The following is a 20,575-nucleotide window of genomic DNA, read 5'->3' on the forward strand; positions in this document are numbered from 1 at the left end:
TTTTCTCCGAAATCACCCGTAACACTTCCGGTGTCCAAATATAGCCATCCAATATATCAATATTTATGTCTCGACCATTTCGAGACTCCTTGTCATGTCCGTGATCACATCCGGGACTCCGAACAAACTTCGGTACATCAAAATATATAAACTCATAATGAAACTGTCATCGTAACGTTAAGCGTGCGGACCCTATGGGTTCGAGAACAATGTAGACATGACCGAGACATGTCTCCGATCAATAACCAATAGCGAAACCTGGATGCTCATATTGGCTCCCACATATTCTACGAAGATCTTTATCGGTCAGACCGCATAACACCATACTTTGTTCCCTTTGTCATCGGTATGTTACTTGCCCGAGATTCGATCGTCGGTATCTCAATACCTAGTTCAATCTCGTTACCGGCAAGTCTCTTTACTCGTTTCGTAATACATCATCTCGCAACTAACTCATTAGTTGCAATGCTTGCAAGGCTTATGTGATGTGCATTACCGAGAGGGCCCAGAGATACCTCTCCAACAATCGGAGTGACAAATCCTAATCTCGAAATATGCCAACCCAACATGTACCTTTGGAGACACCTGTAGAGCTCCTTTATAATCACCCAGTTATGTTGTGACGTTTGGTGGCACACAAAGTGTTCCTCCGGCAAACGGGAGTTGCATAATCTCATAGTCATAGGAACATGTATAAGTCATGAAGAAAGCAATAGCAACATACTAAATGATCGGGTGGTAAGCTAATGGAATGGGTCATGTCAATCACATCATTCTCCTAATGATGTGATCCCGTTAATCAAATGACAATACATGTCTATCGTTAGGAAACATAACCATCTTCGATTAACGAGCTAGTCAAGTAGAGGCACACTAGTGACGTTTAGTTTGTCTATGTATTCACACAAGTATTATGTTTCCAGATAATACAATTCTAGCATGAATAATAAACTTTTATCATGATATAAGGAAATAAATAATAACTTTATTATTGCCTCTAGGGCATATTTCCTTCAGTTATGCGGTCTGACCGATGAAAGATCTTCGTAGAATATGTAGGAGCTAATATGAGCATCCAGGTTCCGCTATTGGTTATTGACCGGAGACGTGTCTCGGTCATGTCTACATTATTCTCGAACCCGTAGGGTCCGCACGCTTAACGTTACGATGACAGTTTCATTATGAGTTTATATATTTGATGTACCAAAGGTTGTTCGGAGTCCCGGATATGATCACGGACATGAAGAGGAGTCTCGAAATGGTCGAGACATAAAGATTGATATATTGGACGGCTATATTCGGACACCGGAAGTGTTTCGGGTGATTTCGGAGAAAACCGGAGTGCCGAAAGGGTTACCGGAACCTCCCGGGGAAGTATTGGGCCTTAGTGGGCCTGAGGGGAGAGAGAGGGCAGCAGCCCAGGAGGTGGTGCGCCCCCTCCCATGGGGAGTCCGAATTGGACTAGGGGAGGGGGGCGCGGCCCCTCTTTCCCTCTCCCTCTCCCTCTCTTTCTTCCCCCCTTCTCTCTTCCTAGTTGGACTAGGAAAGGGGAGTCCTACTCCTACTAGGAGGAGGACTCCCCCCTCCTTGGCGCGCCCCAAGGGCCGGCCGGCCTCTCCTCTTTGCTCCTTTATATACAGGGGCAGGGGGGCACCTCTAGACACACAAGTTGATCTTCGTGATTGTTCTCTTAGCCGTGTGCGGTGCCCCCCTCCACCATAATCCTCAATAATATTGTAGCGGTGCTTAGGCGAAGCCCTGCAACGGTAGAACATCAAGATCGTCACCACGCCGTCGTGCTGATGGAACTCTTCCCCGACACTTTGCTGGATCGGAGTCCGGGGATCGTCATCGAGCTGAACGTGTGCTAGAACTCGGAGGTGCCGTAGTTTCGGTGCTTGATATGTCGGGCCGTGAAGACGTACGACTACATCATCCGCGTTGTGTTAACGCTTCCGCTTCCGGTCTACGAGGGTACATAGACAACACTCTCCCCTCTCGTTGCTATGCATCACCATGATCTTGCGTTTTCGTAGGAAAATTTTGAAATTACTACGTTACCCAACAATTGCATGATACTATCGACCTAGCCAGGGATTACATTTGTCAGTCACGGATTACATTAGCCTTAGTGGCACACATGTAGAAAGAAAAGTCGTTTCTTTTTTCGAAAATGAGGATGACCTCGGCCGCATCAGGATGATGCATAAAATAATATATTATTAAAAATGTAAATTCAGCAGCCGAACAACATCTACCCGGAAATAAAGCAAAAAAAATCCGAGGCGGTATACCTCGCGACAGTAACTTCACCGGATAAACACTAACTGTCGGTGTCAAAACCGGCGGATCTTGGGTAGAGGGTCCCGAACTGTGCGTCTAAGGCGGATGGTAACAGGAGGCGGGGTACACGATGTTTACCCAGGTTCGGGCCCTCTCGATGGAGGTAATACCCTACTTCCTGCTTGATTGATCTTGATGATATGAGTATTACAAGAGTTGATCTACCACGAGATCATAGAGGCTAAACCCTAGAAGCTAGCCTATGGTCTGATTGTTGTTGTCCTACGGACTAAACCTTCCAGTTTATATAGACATCAGAGGGGGCTAGGGTTACACAGAGTCGGTTACAAGGAAGGAGATCTACATATCCGTATTGCCAAGCTTGCTTTCCACGCCAAGGAGAGTCCCATCCGGACAAGGGACGGAGTCTTCAATCTTGTATCTTCATAGTCCAACAGTCCGGCCAAAGGATATAGTCCGGCTGTCCGGAGACCCCCTAATCCAGGACTCCCTCAGTAGCCCTTGAACCAGGCTTCAATAACGATGAGTCCGGCACGCAGATTTGTCTTCAGCATTGCAAGGCGGGTTCTTCCTCCGAATACTCCACAAAAGATTTTGAACACAAGGATAGTGTCCGGCTTTGCAAAACAAGTTCCACATACCACCATAGAGAGAATAACATTTCCACAAATCTAATCTGCTGACACGTTTAGCAACATGACATCATGCCATGGCCCGGTCATTATTCGAACCATTTTTCTCAACCAGCACTGCACATATCGTGAGGCGGTTTTCTTGACACATCTTGTCGAAGCAGAGATCGTGTCCCCTTATCACGGGATTCTCATCAATACGAGTATGGTAACCCAACCGCGCCATCAATTACGGCATTCGGGGAATAAGCGATTTTACTGGGTAAGTGGGGAGGTGCATCGCCTCTTCCGCCCTTATAAAGGGACAAAGATTCACCCTTTTTACCCACACCTTCTTCCTCCTTGCTTATCCATTCGCGCACACTCGAGCTCCAGCGCCCAAGTCCGCGTCTTTCTCCTTAAACCACTCCAAGCATGTCCAGAGCGGGAGTAAGTGGATGGTCTCCTCCGTCATGGAGGAGAACATCACAAAGCTACGGGAAGCCGGATATCTGGCCGCGGACATCGCACACCGGCTGCCAGATGCAGGGCAGATCATCCCTACGCCCGAACCCCATGATAGGGTAGTTTTCCTTACCCACTTTGTCCGCGGACTGGGATTTCCCCTTCACCCGTTTGTCCGCGGACTGGGATTTCCCCTTCACCCGTTTGTCCGCGGGCTCATGTTCTACTACGGGCTGGATTTTCATGATCTGGCCCCCAATTTCACCCTCAACATCTCGGCGTTTATCGTCGTGTGCGAGGCCTTCCTCCGCATCAGGCCCCACTTCGGCCTGTGGCTGAAGACCTTCAATGTTAAACCGAAGGTGGTGGTCGGCCAGCAAGCAGAGTGCGGAGGCACCATGGTGGGCAAAATGCCTAACGTCACCTGGCTCGAAGGCTCGTATGTGGAGACCATAAAGGGGTGGCAATCGAGGTGGTTCTACATCACCAAGCCGCGCGACACCAACTAGGTGGCGGCCCCCGAATTTCGATCCAGAATCCCCATGCGGCTCACTTCCTGGAAAGAGAAGGGCCTGTCCTGGGGTTCCCTGGTAGAGCTGACCGGACTCCAGACCTGCATCAAGAACATGATGAGCAAGAAAATCAAGCTCATCAACGTGGTCCGGTCATGCTCTTCCGCTGGATCCTCCCGTGTCAACGACAGGTATTCAATTTGTGGGAGTCCAACCCGGCCAAGCACCAGACACTGCGAGAGCTCTTCGACACGACGCACAAGGATGTCTGGAAGGTGTTGTTCAAGGGCGCCGAGGTACCTCCTCCCCTTACCGAGGACCGCGGACTCAGCGCAAAGCGCCATGTGAAAGTGCGATATATCGACTAGAGGGGGGGGGGGGTGAATAGGCGATTTTTATGAAAGTCTTCAAAACATGGAAGTTATGAAGACAAACAGTAGAGATATGCCTATTACTATGCAGCGGAAGGTAGACTACACTAGGCAAGCCATGGTCAAGTATTCAATAGAGTGAAAGCACAGTGACAAATAGCTGCAGTGTAATAAGGATCAGGTAGGAAGATATTATGAAGCCAAACAGATCATACATTCACGTTGTGAAGACAAAAGATAGAGCAAACATGCAATGACTTCACAATGAGTAACGGTAAGTAAAAGGAAGTGAAGATGAAACCATTGACTCATTGAAGACAATGATTTGTTGGACCAGTTCCAGTTGCTGTGACAACTGTACGTCTGATTGGAGCGGCTAGGTATTTAAACCTTAGGACACACAGTCCCGGACACCCAGTCCTGAACACGCAGCTCAGAACACCCAGTCCTCACCGTATTCTCCTTGAGCTAAGGTCACACAGACCTCGCCCAATCACTCTGGTAAGTCTTCAAGGTAGACTCCCAAACCTTCACAGACTTCGTTCACCGGCAATCCACAATGTCTCTTGGATGCTCAGAACGCGACGCCTAACCGGCTGGAGGATGCACAGTCCTCAAGTGTAATAAGTCTTCAGATCACTCAGACAAGAAGACTTAAGTGATGCCCAATTCTCTCTGGCTCTGGGTGGTTAGGGCTTTATCCTCGCTAGGTATTCTCTCTCTCAAAGGCTTCGAGGTGGGTTGCTCTCAAACGACAAAAGCCGTGCACTGAATCTGAGCAGCCAACCGTTTATGGTTGTAGGGGGTGGGCTATTTATAGCCACTTGGCAACCCGACCTAATTTGTCCGAAATGACCCTGGGTCACTAAGGAACTGACACGTGTTCCAACGGTCAGATTTCAAACTCACACATCAACTTTACTTGGGTTACAAGCAAAGCTGACTTGTCCGACTCTGGACAATATTAGCTCTCATAGTCTTCACTCGAAGACATAGGTTTTTAATTAGGCATCACTTCAGTCATTCTGACTGGTTCTCTTGGACCCCACTTAACAGTACGGTGGTTCCTATGACTCAACACAAATGAAAAAGAACTACGAAGGATCTAAGTCTTCGAGTTCTATAGGCTTCACGTGGTGTCTTCTCTTGTCATAGTCTTCAATGTGAATATCTTCATATACCACCATTGACTTCAATGTCTTCGTACATTTTTAGGGGTCATCTCTGGTAGGAAAACCGAATCAATGAGGGACTTCTACCTGTGTTATCCTGCAATTCTCACAAACACATTAGTCCCTCAACTAGGTTTGTCGTCAATACTCCAAAACCAACTAGGGGTGGCACTAGATGCACTTACAATCTCCCCCTTTTTGGTGATTGATGACAAACTAGTTGAAGTTTTCAACAGGGAATATAATCTGTGAAATTTTAAAGGATAAGGAATTGTCTTCATAAGTTGCAAGGGCTCCCCCTGAAGATGTGCATATAAGTAATTTGCTTTTGGAATGCAAATGCACATGGCAGGTTGTACTTGTGGAGATCCACTTCACCTTATGATGACATTCCACTATGCATGTGAAAGTATATGAAGATAATGCCATGCATAATGAAAAATGGACGTCTGCAGAATGATCTAAGTGCGGAATTTATCGTCGCACATGCGGAATTTACCATCGCAAAACAAGTTGGCAAATAAGTAGCAGACGACCATCGAGTTTAAGTGTTACAACTCAAAGAACCAAATGTAGCAAAATGAGAGTTGTAAGCACGAAGCAAAATATAGCAAAATATAAAGCACCCGCCCATATGGACCCGCTTGAAGACTATCAACCCCATATGCTTCTCCCCCTTTTGCCAGTGAGGACCAAAAAGGTTTGAAGACATAGAGCATCTACTCGGTCCCATGAGGAGTAGGTGAAGTAGCAGGGTCTTCGGTGGTGTTTGGCGGTGCATATGAACTTGGAGCAGTATCGATGTGTGCTGAAGGAGGTGGCGGTGAAGTAGCATCATCTTCATCCTCGATAGCTCTGGCAGTCACTGTGGCAGCAGAGGAAGAAAACTCAGAGTCTTCAAGGGATGGTGTTCCTCGCAGCACAACCCTTCTAGGAGGTGTGGAGTCAAACTTGAATCGCTTAGTGAGGCCATCCTCTTGAAGATCAGCTTCAGAACCCATCATTGTTAGCCCTTTCCATGTACGGCGACAGGTTTCATGGGTAACGAAAGCATTCTTGGTGGCAAGATTTCGAATGCGATTAACATCCACCAAGAGGCTTTTCATTTGACGCTTTAGCCAGTCATGATGCCTATCCTGTTTTTGATGAAGGGCCACAAGAAGCTCTTGGTCATTGAGAACACGAGTGCGCTTCTTGGGTCTTGGAGCAGTTGTGCTGTCAGTGGCTTCAGTGGAAGCAGGGCGTGGTGCACGTGTAGTGCCAGCCAACGGATACACCCGAGAGACTGCTTCAACTCCTTCAATGTTTTGAGTGAAGCTCTGGTGTTCTGCATTCTGAAGACTCAGAGGTTGCTTGGCAGGCTCAGGATAGATGGCTTTAGCAGAGGTATCCACATTAGGCAAGAAGATACGATGGTTGCGGGCTGAGGGCTGATACGAGATAGCAGAGTGAAGTTTGATCAGCCGCATTACCCAAGGGGCATAGAACTTCAAACCAAACAGATCAGAGCCTGATGCAGCAAGTTGGCGTATGAAGAAGTCCTGTGTATTGAAGCATTTGCCGTGAAGGATATAGAATATCAAAGTCTTCATTGCACCCTCGATCTTGGCATTTGGAGAGTGTCCTTTAATGGGCCAGAGAGTCCGCCTGATGATGTGATAGATGGTTCTTGGCAGATACTCAAGGTCTTCAACGAAGAACTCTGTGGGATAAGCAGCATCTTGGGGCAATGGCTTCATCATGCTGAGCATCTGACTCATATTAGGTTCAGGCCTCTGAAAGATGCTCTCAATAGCTTCAGTATGCAGCTGACAGCCTTGCTCGAAGAGATCGCCAGGAGTGGGCAAGCCAGTGAGCTCAATGATGTCAAATGCATTGGCTTCGTGATGAACATTTCCGGTCATTCACTCCAGGACCCAAGTCTTCGGATCTCTGTTGTACCCACGGATGTGGAGTGTGGCATAGAATTGGAGCAGCAGCTCTTCATTCCAATGCTCTTGGTCAGTTATGAATGGCAGCAGTCCAACTTGCTTGAAGCAATCCAAAGCTTCTTCTAGGCAGGGCAGACCAGCTATAGCTTCAACGTCAAGGTGCTTGTCTGGGAAGATGCGACCTTGGTTGTACAGTATGCATGAGTAATAACTTCGCTGAGGATAGCTCCAGAACCGATCTGATGAAATCCTTTCCCTTGAGTAGGGGTTCTTGGAGCTATTGAAGAATGTATTGTCTGCCCTGAAGCCATTGATGTTGAAGGAGCCAGGTGCTGATGCAGGACCTGGGAACCTTGGCAGTCTTAGGATTGGCTTCTGTACCTGAGGCCTGTGCTCAACATGATAGTCGAACTGGGGACCGGCAGCAGACTCAGGAACAGAAGTGTCAGGATCAGTGGCTTCGCTGTCTTCTGATGCTTTTGGTGGGGAGGGCTCCACATTAGCTTCATTGTTAGTTGTGGCAGCCACATGATTTTCATCCTCCACTTGACGAGCTGGAGGGTCGGACACAAGCACGTTCTCTGTAAGAACTGCTTCTTGGTGAGACGAGGGGACTTGTGGTACTTCTACTTCTTCGGCTGATGCAGCCAGAATGTCTTCAGCAGAGACGTGAGGCCTTGGACCTTTGCGAAGCCTGCGCAACGCGGGCGACGCCTGTGGAGTTTGAGTGGGCTGGGCCTCATTGTCTTCTTCCTCTTGTGGGCGATCCGCCCATGAGGCATCCTGGGCAATTGGCGTCAATGGACGACCAATGCTGATGAGTTCGCTGTTGTCTTGCTGAGGAAGGACTGCATCATCTTCTACATTGTCATGTTGACCAATGTCTTCAGCAGCGATGGGATCAGCTGCTGGAATGTCTTCAGCTCCACGAGCCTCTATGAAAGCAGGCACATGGATGGTCAGCTAACGTTCTTGTGGATTGGCGTCGGGGAACCATGGAAATGGGTTTAACAATGAAGGGCTCTGTGGGAGCAGCCCTATCTTTCTTGGTCTTTCTCTTTTTCTTGGAGGGGGCAGTAGGAGAGGCTTCAGGATATTTCCTTTTCCTCGCTTCAGCCTCAGCAGTCCTCGTCTTCTTGAGCTCTGAAGCTGTTGACCGCCTTTTTGGCTTCGAGCCAGTCATTCTTGTGGGGAAGACAACCGAAACTGCTTCCTGCCTTGGTGCATCGGTTTCAGCTGTAATAGGCTTCTTCTTTCTCTTTGCGGCCATCCTGGGGTCGATGCCAGGACGCCCAAGTGCCTTGCGCTTCTCAGCCTCATTGTAGGCTTGCACACATCTGTCAGCCAGAGTCTTCATGCGCTCACGCGAACCCTGAGCTTCTGCACGTTTCTTCAGAAAGGCTTCCTTGAGCTCGTGCAGCATGATCTTGAAGTTCTTCACATCTTGCACGCTGAGCTTGGCCATATGCTTCTTGAACTGAGCCTTTTCATAGTCAATCTTCTGCTTCAGCTCAACAACGCGCTGGGCGATGGCTAGTTCTGAAGCGATGGCACCATGGAAGGCGACACCGAGGCCAATGGGTAGCTGCAGATCATCAAAGCTGATGTTGGGCATGTCAAACCACTCGTCTTGGTCCTTTGAGATGCGTGATATGTCTTCAGACGGCACACTGTCTTCAGGAGGTGTAGTTGCCAGTGGCTTCGCCCTTGAAATTTTGGGTGAAGGGGCTGGCTTTGAAGCCTTAGGCTTATTCATCTTCTTTGGCTTCAGCACTGCAGGAGCTTCTTCTAATTCAGAGTCAGCTGGAGGCTCATTCACTACAGTCCCTTGAACTAAGATGCGGGTGATGAGGCCTTCAAGGTTGGCATAAGGACCGATGACATTGGGTTCTGCTTCTCGTGTGCCATCTGCCCTTGGTGCTGAGGGACCAGGGTTGAAGTCTAATCCAAATTTCTTCTTGTTCTGCTTCGCTGAGTTTTGGGCAAACTGGAAGTTGCGCTTGAACAGATGGTCGTCACGACACCAGAGTAGTGACGACGGATGTGCATCATCAGGCTGTGGCCCACGGACCATGCATGGATAGAAGCTTTGGGCAATGGCTTCATCTCTGGACCTGGGTAGAAGATTCTTGTATAGGATGTCTCCCCATGGTCTTTTGATGGCACTTTTCTCAGCATACTCTTGGGTTGTGAAGCGGTATTTGAACCATTGTTCTGCCCAATATCGTTGAATCCATTGGATTCGGGTCTTGCGTTGACTGTAATCCTCTTCAGGATCTGTCTTGTACATTTCTGCGAGTTCATCTGGCAGATCTCTGGATGTTCCGCCATGACGTTGTCTGCCCCCCTTCCTTGCTGCTTTCTCTGAAGCCATAAACTTTAACTTGAAAGGCTTCAAGACGTTCAAAGGCTTTCTCTTGCTGGACCAACAGGAACTGGCTTCAGGAGAATTTATGTGATGCTGTAAGAACTCTGCAAATGAAAGCAGACTATGAGAACCAAAGGATTCTCCCACGGACATGTACCTGTGACAGCATTAAGGTGCGAGGGAAGGGGAAGAGGTCATATGCACTCTCAGAAGATTTTGAAGATAATCATGAAGACATGTTGAGATTGAAGCCAAACCAAATGTGAAGACATTGCAAGGTAACGCCATGAGTGAGACACTTCAAAATAGAACGTTTGGTGGTGGCGTTACCCACCGTATAGGAAGTATTAGACCCAGACACGGCGCACAATTATCGTGGCGCTCCGAAGTCAAATTCCACATTAATGTATTCACACTTAGAATGTATGTATTCATTGATTGAAGATATACGTTACTTCGTGTGTTGCACATCTGAGTCATCAATATGCATAAGTGTTAGGATGTGTGCCTGATCACAGGACATTTGAGGATTCCAGGATATTTAGCTCACACCGTAACTTGCAAAATCTCTTCTCATCCAAGGGCTTGGTGAAGATATCTACCAATTGCTCTTCAGTGTTGACGTGTATGATATCAATATCTTCCTTCACAACATGATCTCTGAGAAAGTGATGACGAATTTCTATGTGCTTTGTCTTCGAGTGCTGAACAGGGTTGTTGGCAGTCTTGATGGCGCTTTCGTTGTCGCAATAAAGTGGTACTTGCTTCAGATGAATGCCATAGTCCTTGAGAGTTTGCTTCATCCACAGAAGCTGAGTGCAGCAAGATCCAGCAGCAATGTATTCAGATTCAGCAGTGGAGAGGGATACACAGTTCTGCTTCTTTGAAGACCAACATACAAGTGATCATCCCAGAAAGTGACATGTGCCTGATGTAGACTTCCGATCAACCTTGTCACGGCATAATCAGCATTCGAGAATCCAACCAGATCAAACTCTGAGCCCTTTGGATACCATAATCCGAGAGTTGGGGTGTGAGCCAAATATCGAAGAATTCGCTTCACAGCTAAGTGATGCGACTCCTTTGGTGCCGCTTGAAATCGAGCACACATGCAAACACTAAGCATAATATCTGGCCTAGATGCACATAAATAAAGCAAAGAACCAATCATGGAGCGGTATACCTTTTGATCGAACTCTTTACCATTGTCATCGGGACCCAGATGATGTTTGGTTGGCATTGGTGTTATGAAGCCTTTGCAGTCTTGCATACCAAACTTCTTCAGGCACTCTTTGAGACACTTCTCTTGAGATATGAAGATGTCGTTGCGTTGTTGTCGTATTTGAAGACCGAGGAAGAACGTCAGCTCCCCCAACATAGACATCTGATATTGCTCTTGCATCATATAGCCAAACTCTTCACTGTACTTCTGATTGGTGCAGCCGGACATAATGTCATCCACATATATTTGGCACACAAACAGTTCACCATCATATGTCTTCGTGAAGAGAGTGGGGTCTAGGGAACCAGGTATGAAGCCTTTGCTCTTCAGGAAATATTTGAGTGTGTCATACCAGGTCCGAGGGGCTTGTTTGAGGCCATACAGTGCCTTGTTGAGCTTGTATACCATGTCAGGATGTTTTGGATCTTCAAACCCAGGCGGTTGTGCAACATACACTTCTTCTTCAATCTTGCCATTGAGAAAGGCACTCTTCACATCCATTTGATATAGAAGTATGTTATGATGATTTGCATAGGCCAGCAGTATACGTATGGCTTCAAGTCTAGCCACAGGAGCAAATGTTTCATCGAAATCAATGCCTTCCACTTGAGTATATCGTTGAGCAACGAGACGAGCTTTGTTTCTGACTACTTGACCATGCTCATCTTGCTTGTTGCAGTATATCCATTTGGTGCCTATTATATTGTGCTTCCGTGGATCAGGACGCTTAACCAGTTCCCATACATTGTTCAGCTCAAACTGTTGAAGCTCTTCTTGCATAGCTTGAATCCATTCAGGTTCCATGAAGGCTTCTTCAACTTTCTTGGGTTCTGTAATTGAGACGAATGCGAAGTGCCCACAGAAATTTGCCAGCTGAGTTGCCCTTGAACGAGTGAGTGGACCAGGTGCATTGATGCTGTCAATTATTCTTTCAATCTGCACTTCATTGGCAACACAAGGATGTACAGGGCGAAGACTTTGCTCTTGCTGATCATTGTCGTTGTTGGAGGGATTGTCTTCAGGTTGAGCATTGTCTTCAGGTTGATCTAGTGCGGAGATGATGAGTTCCTCTTCAGGATGAGCTTCAGAAGGTATGATTTCTCCAGTTCCCATTAGTTTGATTGATTCACTGGATGGAACTTCATCTAGCACATCTGGCAGTTGCTCTCTTTGTGAACCATTGGTCTCATCGAACTGCACATCCACTGTTTCAACCACTTTGTAATGAAAGAGATTGAAGACTCTGTAGGAGTGCGAATCCTTTCCATATCCAAGCATAAAACCCTCGTGTGCTTTTGGTGCAAACTTTGAGGTGTGATGTGGGTCCTTAATCCAGCACCTTGCGCCAAATACTCTGAAGTAACTGACATTTGGCTTCTTGCCAGTTAGGAGTTCATAAGATGTCTTGTTAAGAAGCTTGTGAAGATAAACACGGTTGATTGTATGGCATGCAGTGTCAATGGCTTCAGGCCAGAATTTTCTTGGAGTCTTGTATTCATCTAGCATCGTTCTGGCCATCTCAATGAGTGTTCTGTTCTTGCGTTCGACGACGCCATTCTGCTGTGGCGTGTACGGGGCTAAGAATTCATGTGTGATGCCCAAGGTATCAAGATATGTATCAAGGCCAGTGTTCTTGAATTCAGTGCCATTGTCACTTCTGATGTGCTTTATCTTGGCGGCATAGTTGTTCATTGCTCGATTGGCGAAGCGTCTGAAGACATCCTGCACTTCAGTCTTGTAAAGGATTATGTGCACCCAAGTATATCTAGAGTAATCATCAACAATGACAAAGCCATATAGGCAAGCATTAGTGGTAAAAGTTGAGTAGTGAGTGGGACCAAAAAGATCCATGTGAAGCAGTTCGAAGGGTCGAGTAGTGGTCATGATTGTCTTCGAGGGGTGTTTGGCCCTCGTCATCTTCCCTGCTTCATAGGCACCGCATAAGTGATCTTTCTTGAACTTGACACCCTCGATGCCTATGACATGCTTCTTCTTCGCAAGGGTATGGAGGTTCCTCATGCCAGCATGCCCAAGCCTCTGATGCCAAAGCCAGCATTCTGAAGCTTTTGCTAGAAGACATACTGCAAGCTGTGGCCCTGCTGAGAAATCTAATACGTACAAATCATCTTTCCGATACCCTTCAAATACTAGAGACTTGTCAGATTCCATTAGTACCAGGCAACGATATTTTCCAAATATTACGATCATGTTCAAATCGCAAAGCATTGAGACAGACATTAAGTTGAAGCCAAGGGATTCAACAAGCATGACTTTATCCATGTGTTGATCCCTTAAGATTGCAACTCTACCTAGACCCAATACCTTACTTTTACCAGTGTCAGCAAATGTGATGTGGCTCTTGTCGGATGGACGTAAGGTTGAGTGCATAAGAAGGCTTCTTTTGCCGGTCATGTGATTTGTACACCCACTGTCAATAATCCATTCTGAAGACGCTGGTGTCGTACCCTACAGTGCAGTTAGGGGGATAGGCTTCACGAAGAGAATTGTGAAGCAAAAACATTTGATGAACCAGTGGGTTATGAAAACTTAGATCCAGATTAGGACTAATAGGGAGAGTAGCATGCGATTCAGGAACGGAGTACATAGTAATGCCATTCGGGCATTTGATCTTGCGCCCTACAAGATGTTTAAGGTCCCCAGCAATAGCGTCAGAAGATTTTGGTTTTCTGCTGGAGACCTTTCCCTGCAAAAGAGAGTTAAGCTTTCTTAGCTACCCACATCTTCAAGGGTGGCTTAGAAGCAATAAGTCTAAGTGCAGCATCTGAGAATTTTGGCTTTGGAGCCCTAGCAAACAGTCTAGCAGGCGGACAGTAGTACTCATAAGAATAGGCCGAATAGTTCTTGGTCATATGAACATGGCGGTTTGATGAACCGCTCTCATATTCATATGCCTGAGTATGGTTTCCCTGCAAAACATTTGCGTTAGTGCGACTCAGGTGAGTCCTCTGTCTGTATGAAGCCTTTGGTATGAGGTTTGTCTTCTTCATGTGAGGTGTCATGAAGACATTCACAGGAAGACTTTCCAGACACCTTTTTGGAACCCAGATCTTCTTCATGGGTGGTCCATTCCTGCAGTTAGTACCAATGTACCTGGCAAACACTTCACCATACTGATTCTTAAACAGTACATAGTTTGCGTCAAAGGATTCATCAATGATAATGGGGTTAGCACAAGTGAAGCCAGATAGATTGGATGGATCTGCTGAAGGTTCCTTTGCAGCAACCCACATGGTTTTGGGGTACTGCTCAGGTTTCCAGTAAGAGCCATCTGCATTCATTTTCCTTACGAACCCAACACCCTCTTTCCTAGGGTTTCGGTTCAGAATCTGCTTCTTCAGGACATCACATAATGTCTGATGCCCTTTAAGACTTTTGTACATCCCTGTTTCAAGCAATGTCTTCAACCTAGCATTCTCATCAGCAATAGCGGTGGTATCCTCAGCAGAGGGGTTAGTTACCACATTAACAGTTGAAGATATTGCAACAACAGTAGCAGTGGAACATTCAGCAACAGAAGTAGCATTATCACGCTCAATGCATTTAAGACATGGTGGTTCAAATCCTTCCGGAGCAGAACTGATCTGTTTGGCGCGAAGTGACTCGTTTTCCTTTTGAAGATCTTCATGAGCCGCTCTCAATTTCTCAAGATCTTGCTTCCTTTGAAGATAATCATAGGAAAGCTTTTCATGAGTTGTTGAGAGAGTATCATGACGACTTTCAAGTTCCTGATACTTAACGTGAAGATTTTTTATGTCTTCAATTAAGGATTCAGATCGAGTCATTTCAGCACCCAACATATCATCGCTTCTGTCTAACAGTTTTTGAATATGTTCCATAGCTTTCTGTTGTTCAGTTGCAATTTTAGCAAGTGTTTTGTAGCTGGGTTTCGAACCACAATCAGAGTCATCGTCACTAGATGTTTGATAGTGAGTAGTGCCTGTGTTTACCTTGGCACCGCGTGCCATGAAGCAGTAGGTAGGAGTGGAGTAGTCCTTGTCATTTGCATCGGTGTCGGTGATGAAGTCATTGTCTTCAGTGTTGAAGATGGACTTGGCGACGTATGCTGTAGCCAGACTTGCAATGCTAGAATCAGACTCCTCCTCAGACTCCACCTCTGCCTCCTCAGAAGCGGACTCCTCCTCTGAATCCATTTCCTTGCCAACAAACGCACGTGCCTTGCCAGATGAGCTCTTCTTGTGTGATGAAGACTTTGAGGAAGACTTGGAAGAAGACTTTGAGTATTTCTTCTTCTTCTTCTTGTCATCAGAGTCATATTCCTTGCTCTTCTTCTTCTTTCTGTTCTCATTGTCCCACTGTGGACACTCAGAGATGAAGTGCCCAGTTTTCTTGCACTTGTGGCATGTTTTCTTCTTGTAGTCATGAACAGAAGCTTCATCATTCCTTGAGCTTGATCGTGAAGACTTTCTGAATCCTTTCTTCTTGGTGAATTTTTGGAACTTCTTCACAAGCATTGCAAGTTCCCTTCCAATGTCTTCAGGATCATCAGAACTGCTGTCAGATTCTTCTTCATATGAGGAAACAGCTTTTGCCTTCAAGGCACGAGTTCGCCCATAGTTTGGACCGTAGATATCTCTTTTCTCAGAAAGCTGAAACTCATGTGTGTTGAGCCTCTCGAGTATGTCAGACGGATCGAGTGTCTTGAAATCAGGATGTTCTTGAATCATCAGGGCTAGGATGTCAAACGAACTATCAAGTGATCTCAGCAGCGTCTTGACGACTTCATGTTTGGTGATCTCAGTAGCACCGAGGGCTGAAGCTCATTTGTGATGTCGGTGAGTCGGTCAAATGTGTGCTGGACATTCTCATTGTCATTTCGCTTGAAGCGGTTGAAGATGTTGCGAAGGACACTGATTCCCTAATCTCTCTAGGTTGAGATGCCTTCATTGACCTTGGAGAGCCAGTCCCAGACCAGCTTGGATGTCTTCAAAGCACTCACACGGCCATACTGTCCTTTGGTCAGATGACCACAGATGATATTCTTGGCAGTAGAGTCCAATTGAATGAATTTCTTGACATCAGCAGCAGTGACACCTTCTCCAGCCTTGGGAACGCCGTTCTCGACGACATACCATAGGTCGACGTCAATGGCTTCAAGATGCATGCGCATCTTATTCTTCCAGTAGGGATATTCAGTTCCATCGAAGACGGGGCACGCAGCGGAGACTTTAATTATCCCTGCAGTCGACATAGCTAAAACTCCAGGTGGTTAAACCGAATCACACAGAACAAGGAGCACCTTGCTCTGATACCAATTGAAAGTGCGATATATCGACTAGAGGGGGGGTGAATAGGCGATTTTTATGAAAGTCTTCAAAACGTGGAAGTTATGAAGACAAACAGTAGAGATATGCCTATTACTATGCAGCAGAAGGTAGACTACACTAGGCAAGCCATGGTCAAGTATTCAATAGAGTGAAAGCACAGTGACAAATAGCTGCAGTGTAATAAGGATCAGGTAGGAAGATATTATGAAGCCAAACAGATCATACATTCACGTTGTGAAGACAAAAGATAGAGCAAACATGCAATGACTTCACAATGAGTAACAGTAAGTAAAAGGAAGTGAAGATGAAACCAGTGACTCGTTGAAGATAATGATTTGTTGGACCAGTTCCAGTTGCTGTGACAACTGTACGTCTGATTGGAGCGGCTAGGTATTTAAACCTTAGGACACACAGTCCCGGACACCCAGTCCTGAACACGCAGCTCAGGAAACCCAGTCCTCACCGTATTCTCCTTGAGCTAAGGTCACACAGACCTCGCCCAATCACTCTGGTAAGTCTTCAAGGTAGACTCCCAAACCTTCACAGACTTCGTTCACCGGCAATCCACAATGTCTCTTGGATGCTCAGAACGCGATGCCTAACCGGCTGGAGGATGCACAGTCCTCAAGTGTAATAAGTCTTCAGATCACTCAGACAAGAAGACTTAAGTGATGCCCAATTCTCTCTGGCTCTGGGTGGTTAGGGCTTTATCCTCGCTAGGTATTCTCTCTCTCAAAGGCTTCGAGGTGGGTTTCTCTCAAACGACAAAAGCCGTGCACTAAATCTGAGCAGCCAACCATTTATGGTTGTAGGGGGTAGGCTATTTATAGCCACTTGGCAACCTGACCTGATTTGTCCGAAATGACCCTGGGTCACTAAGGAACTGACACGTGTTCCAATGGTCAGATTTCAAACTCACACGACAACTTTACTTGGGCTACAAGCAAAGCTGACTTGTCCGACTCTGGACATGATTAGCTCTCATAGTCTTCATTCGAAGACATAGGTTTTTAATTAGGCATCACTTCAGTCATTCTGACTGGTTCTCTTGGACCCCACTTAACAGTACGGTGGTTCCTATGACTCAACACAAATGAAAAAAGAACTACGAAGGATCTAAGTCTTCGAGTTCCATAGGCTTCACGTGGTGTCTTCTCTTGTCATAGTCTTTAATGTGAATATCTTCATATACCACCATTGACTTCAATGTCTTCGTACATTTTTAGGGGTCATCTCTGGTAGGAAAACCGAATCAATGAGGGACTTCTTCCTATGTTATCCTGCAATTCTCACAAACACATTAGTCCCTCAACTAGGTTTGTCGTCAATACTCCAAAACCAACTAGGGGTGGCACTAGATGCACTTACACCATGCCAATCCGGTAAGTTTTTATATCTCATAGGATATTTATTTGCCCCAGTTTAATCATGTGTGGGATCTAAGCTTCCATGCCATTAACAGGACTGGGTAGAGATAGCGGAGCAGATCGATTGCCCAGCCCCCCTGCCTGAAGATCCTGCAGATGCTCTCCTAACTGAGATGCTGGTTCCGGCGCCTTATGAGGTGTCGGTGAAGAAGGCCAAGAAGAAGGCCACGAGACCCGAAAGGGTCTCCGGTGCAAGTTTATATCGGATTCATCGTCCGATAACTCCGAAGCGCACTCCTCCCACGAAAACAAGGAGGAGGAAGAGGAAAGTTCTCCCCCCCCAGCCGGGGAGACTGTTGGAAATATGCCCTAGAGGCAATAATAAAATGGTTATTATTATATTTCCTTGTTCATGATAATTGTCTATTGTTCATGCTATAATTGTGTTATCCGGAAATCGTAATACATGTGTGAATACATAGACCACAACACGTCCCTAGTGAGCCTCTAGTTAACTAGCTCGTTGATCAAAAGATAGTCATGGTTTCCTGACTATGGACATTGGATGTCATTGATAATGGGATCACATCATTAGGAGAATGATGTGATGGAGAAGACCCAATCCTAAGCATAGCTCAAGGATCGTGTAGTTCGTTTGCTATAGCTTTTCCGAATGTCAAGTATCATTTCCTTAGACCATGAGATTGTGCAACTCTCGGATACCATAGGAGTGCTTTGGGTGTGCCAAACGTCACAACGTAACTGGGTGGCTATAAAGGTACACCACAGGTATCTCTGAAAGTGTCTATTGGGTTGGCACGAATTGAGACTGGGATTTGTCACTCCGTATGACGGAGAGGTATCTCTGGGCCCACTCGGTAATGCATCATCATAATGAGCTCAATGTGACCAAGTGGTTGATCACGGGATCATGCATTACGGTACGAGTAAAGTGACTTGCCGGTAACGAGATTGAACGAGGTATTGAGATACCGACGATCGAGTCTCGGGCAAGTAACGTACCGATTAACAAAGGGAATTGTATAGGGGATTGATTGAATCCTCGACATCGTGGTTCATCCGATGAGATCATCGAGGAGCATGTGGCAGCCAACATGTGTATCCAGATCCCTCTGTTGGTTATTGACCAGAGAGTCGTCTCGGTCATGTCTGAGTGTCTCCCGAACCCGTAGGGTCTACACACTTAAGGTTCGGTGATGCTAGGGTTGTTGAGATATTAGTATACGGTAACCCGAAAGTTGTTCGGAGTCCCGGATGAGATCCCGGACGTCACGAGGAGTTCCGGAATGGTCCGGAGGTGAAGATTTATATATAGGATGTCAAGCTTCGGCCATCGGGAATGTTTCGGGGGTAATCAGAATTGTACCGGGACCACCGGAAGGGTCCCGGGGGTCCACCGGGTGGGGCCACCAATCCCGGAGGTCCCCATGGGCTGAAGTGGGAGGGGAACCAGCCCCCGGTGGGCTGGTGCGCCCCCCATGGGCCTCCCCATGCGCCTAGGGTTGGAAACCCTAGGGGTGGGGGGCGCCCCACTTGGCTTGGGGGGCAAGCCACCCCCCTTGGCCGCCGCCCCCCTTGGAGATCTCATCTCCTAGGCCTGGCGCCCCCTAGGGGTCCTATATATAGTGGGGGGGGGGGAGGGAGGGCAGCCGCACCCTAGCCCCTGGCGCCTCCCTCTCCCTCCTGTGACACCTCTCCCTCTCGCTGAGCTTGGCGAAGCCCTGCCGAGATCACCGTTACTTCCACCACCACGCCGTCGTGCTGCTGGATCCCCATCAACTTCTCCTTACCCCTTGCTGGATCACGTTGGAGGAGACGTCTTCCCAACCGTACGTGTGTTGAACGCGGAGGTGCCGTCCGTTCGGCGCTACATCATCGGTGATTTGGATCATGACGAGTACGACTCCATCAACCCCATTCTCTTGAACGCTTCCGCTCGCGATCTGCAAGGGTATGTAGATGCACTCCCCTCTCCCTCGTTGGTAGATGACTCCATAGGTTGATCTTGGTGATGCGTAGAAAATTTTAAAATTCTGCTACGTTCCCCAACAGTGGCATCATGAGCTAGGTCTATGCGTAGTTTCTATGCATGAGTAGAACACAAAGCAGTTGTGGGCGTCAATATTGTCAATTTACTTGCTGTTACTAGTCTTATCTTGATTCGGCGACATCGTGGGATGAAGCGGCCCGGACCGACCTTACACGTGCGCTTACGTGAGACTGGTTCCACCGACTGACATGCACTAGTTGCATAAGGTGGCTAGCGGGTGTCTGTCTCTCCCACTTTAGTCGGATCGGATTCGATGAAAAGGGTCCTTATGAAGGGTAAATAGAAATTGGCATATCACGTAGTGGTTTTGGCGTAGGTAAGAAACATTCTTGCTAGAAACCTATAGCAGCCATGTAAAAACTTGCAACAACAATTAGAGGACGTCTAACTTGTTTTTGAAGCATGTGCCGTGTGATGTGATATGGCCAAAAGGATGTGATGAATGATATATGTGATGTATGAGATTGATCATGTTCTTGTAATAGGAATCACGACTTGCATGTCGATGAGTATGACAACCGGCAGGAGCCATAGGAGTTGTCTTAATTTATTTATGACCTGCGTGTCAACATAAATGTCATGCAATTACTTTACTTTATTGCTAAACCGTTAGCCATAGTAGTAGAAGTAATAGATGACGAGACAACTTCAAGAAGACACGATGATGGAGATCATGGTGTCATGCCGGTGACAACGATGATCATGGAGCCCCGAAGATGGAGATCAAAAGGAGCAAATGACATTGGCCATATCATGTCACTATTTGATTGCATGTGATGTTTATCATGTTTTACATCTTATTTGCTTAGAACGATGGTAGCTTAAATATGATGATCCCTCGTAATAATTTCAAGAAAGTGTTCCCCCTAACTGTG

The sequence above is a fragment of the Triticum dicoccoides genome, chromosome 7A (assembly GCF_002162155.2).
Source record: "Triticum dicoccoides isolate Atlit2015 ecotype Zavitan chromosome 7A, WEW_v2.0, whole genome shotgun sequence".
Lineage (NCBI taxonomy): Eukaryota > Viridiplantae > Streptophyta > Magnoliopsida > Poales > Poaceae > Triticum > Triticum dicoccoides.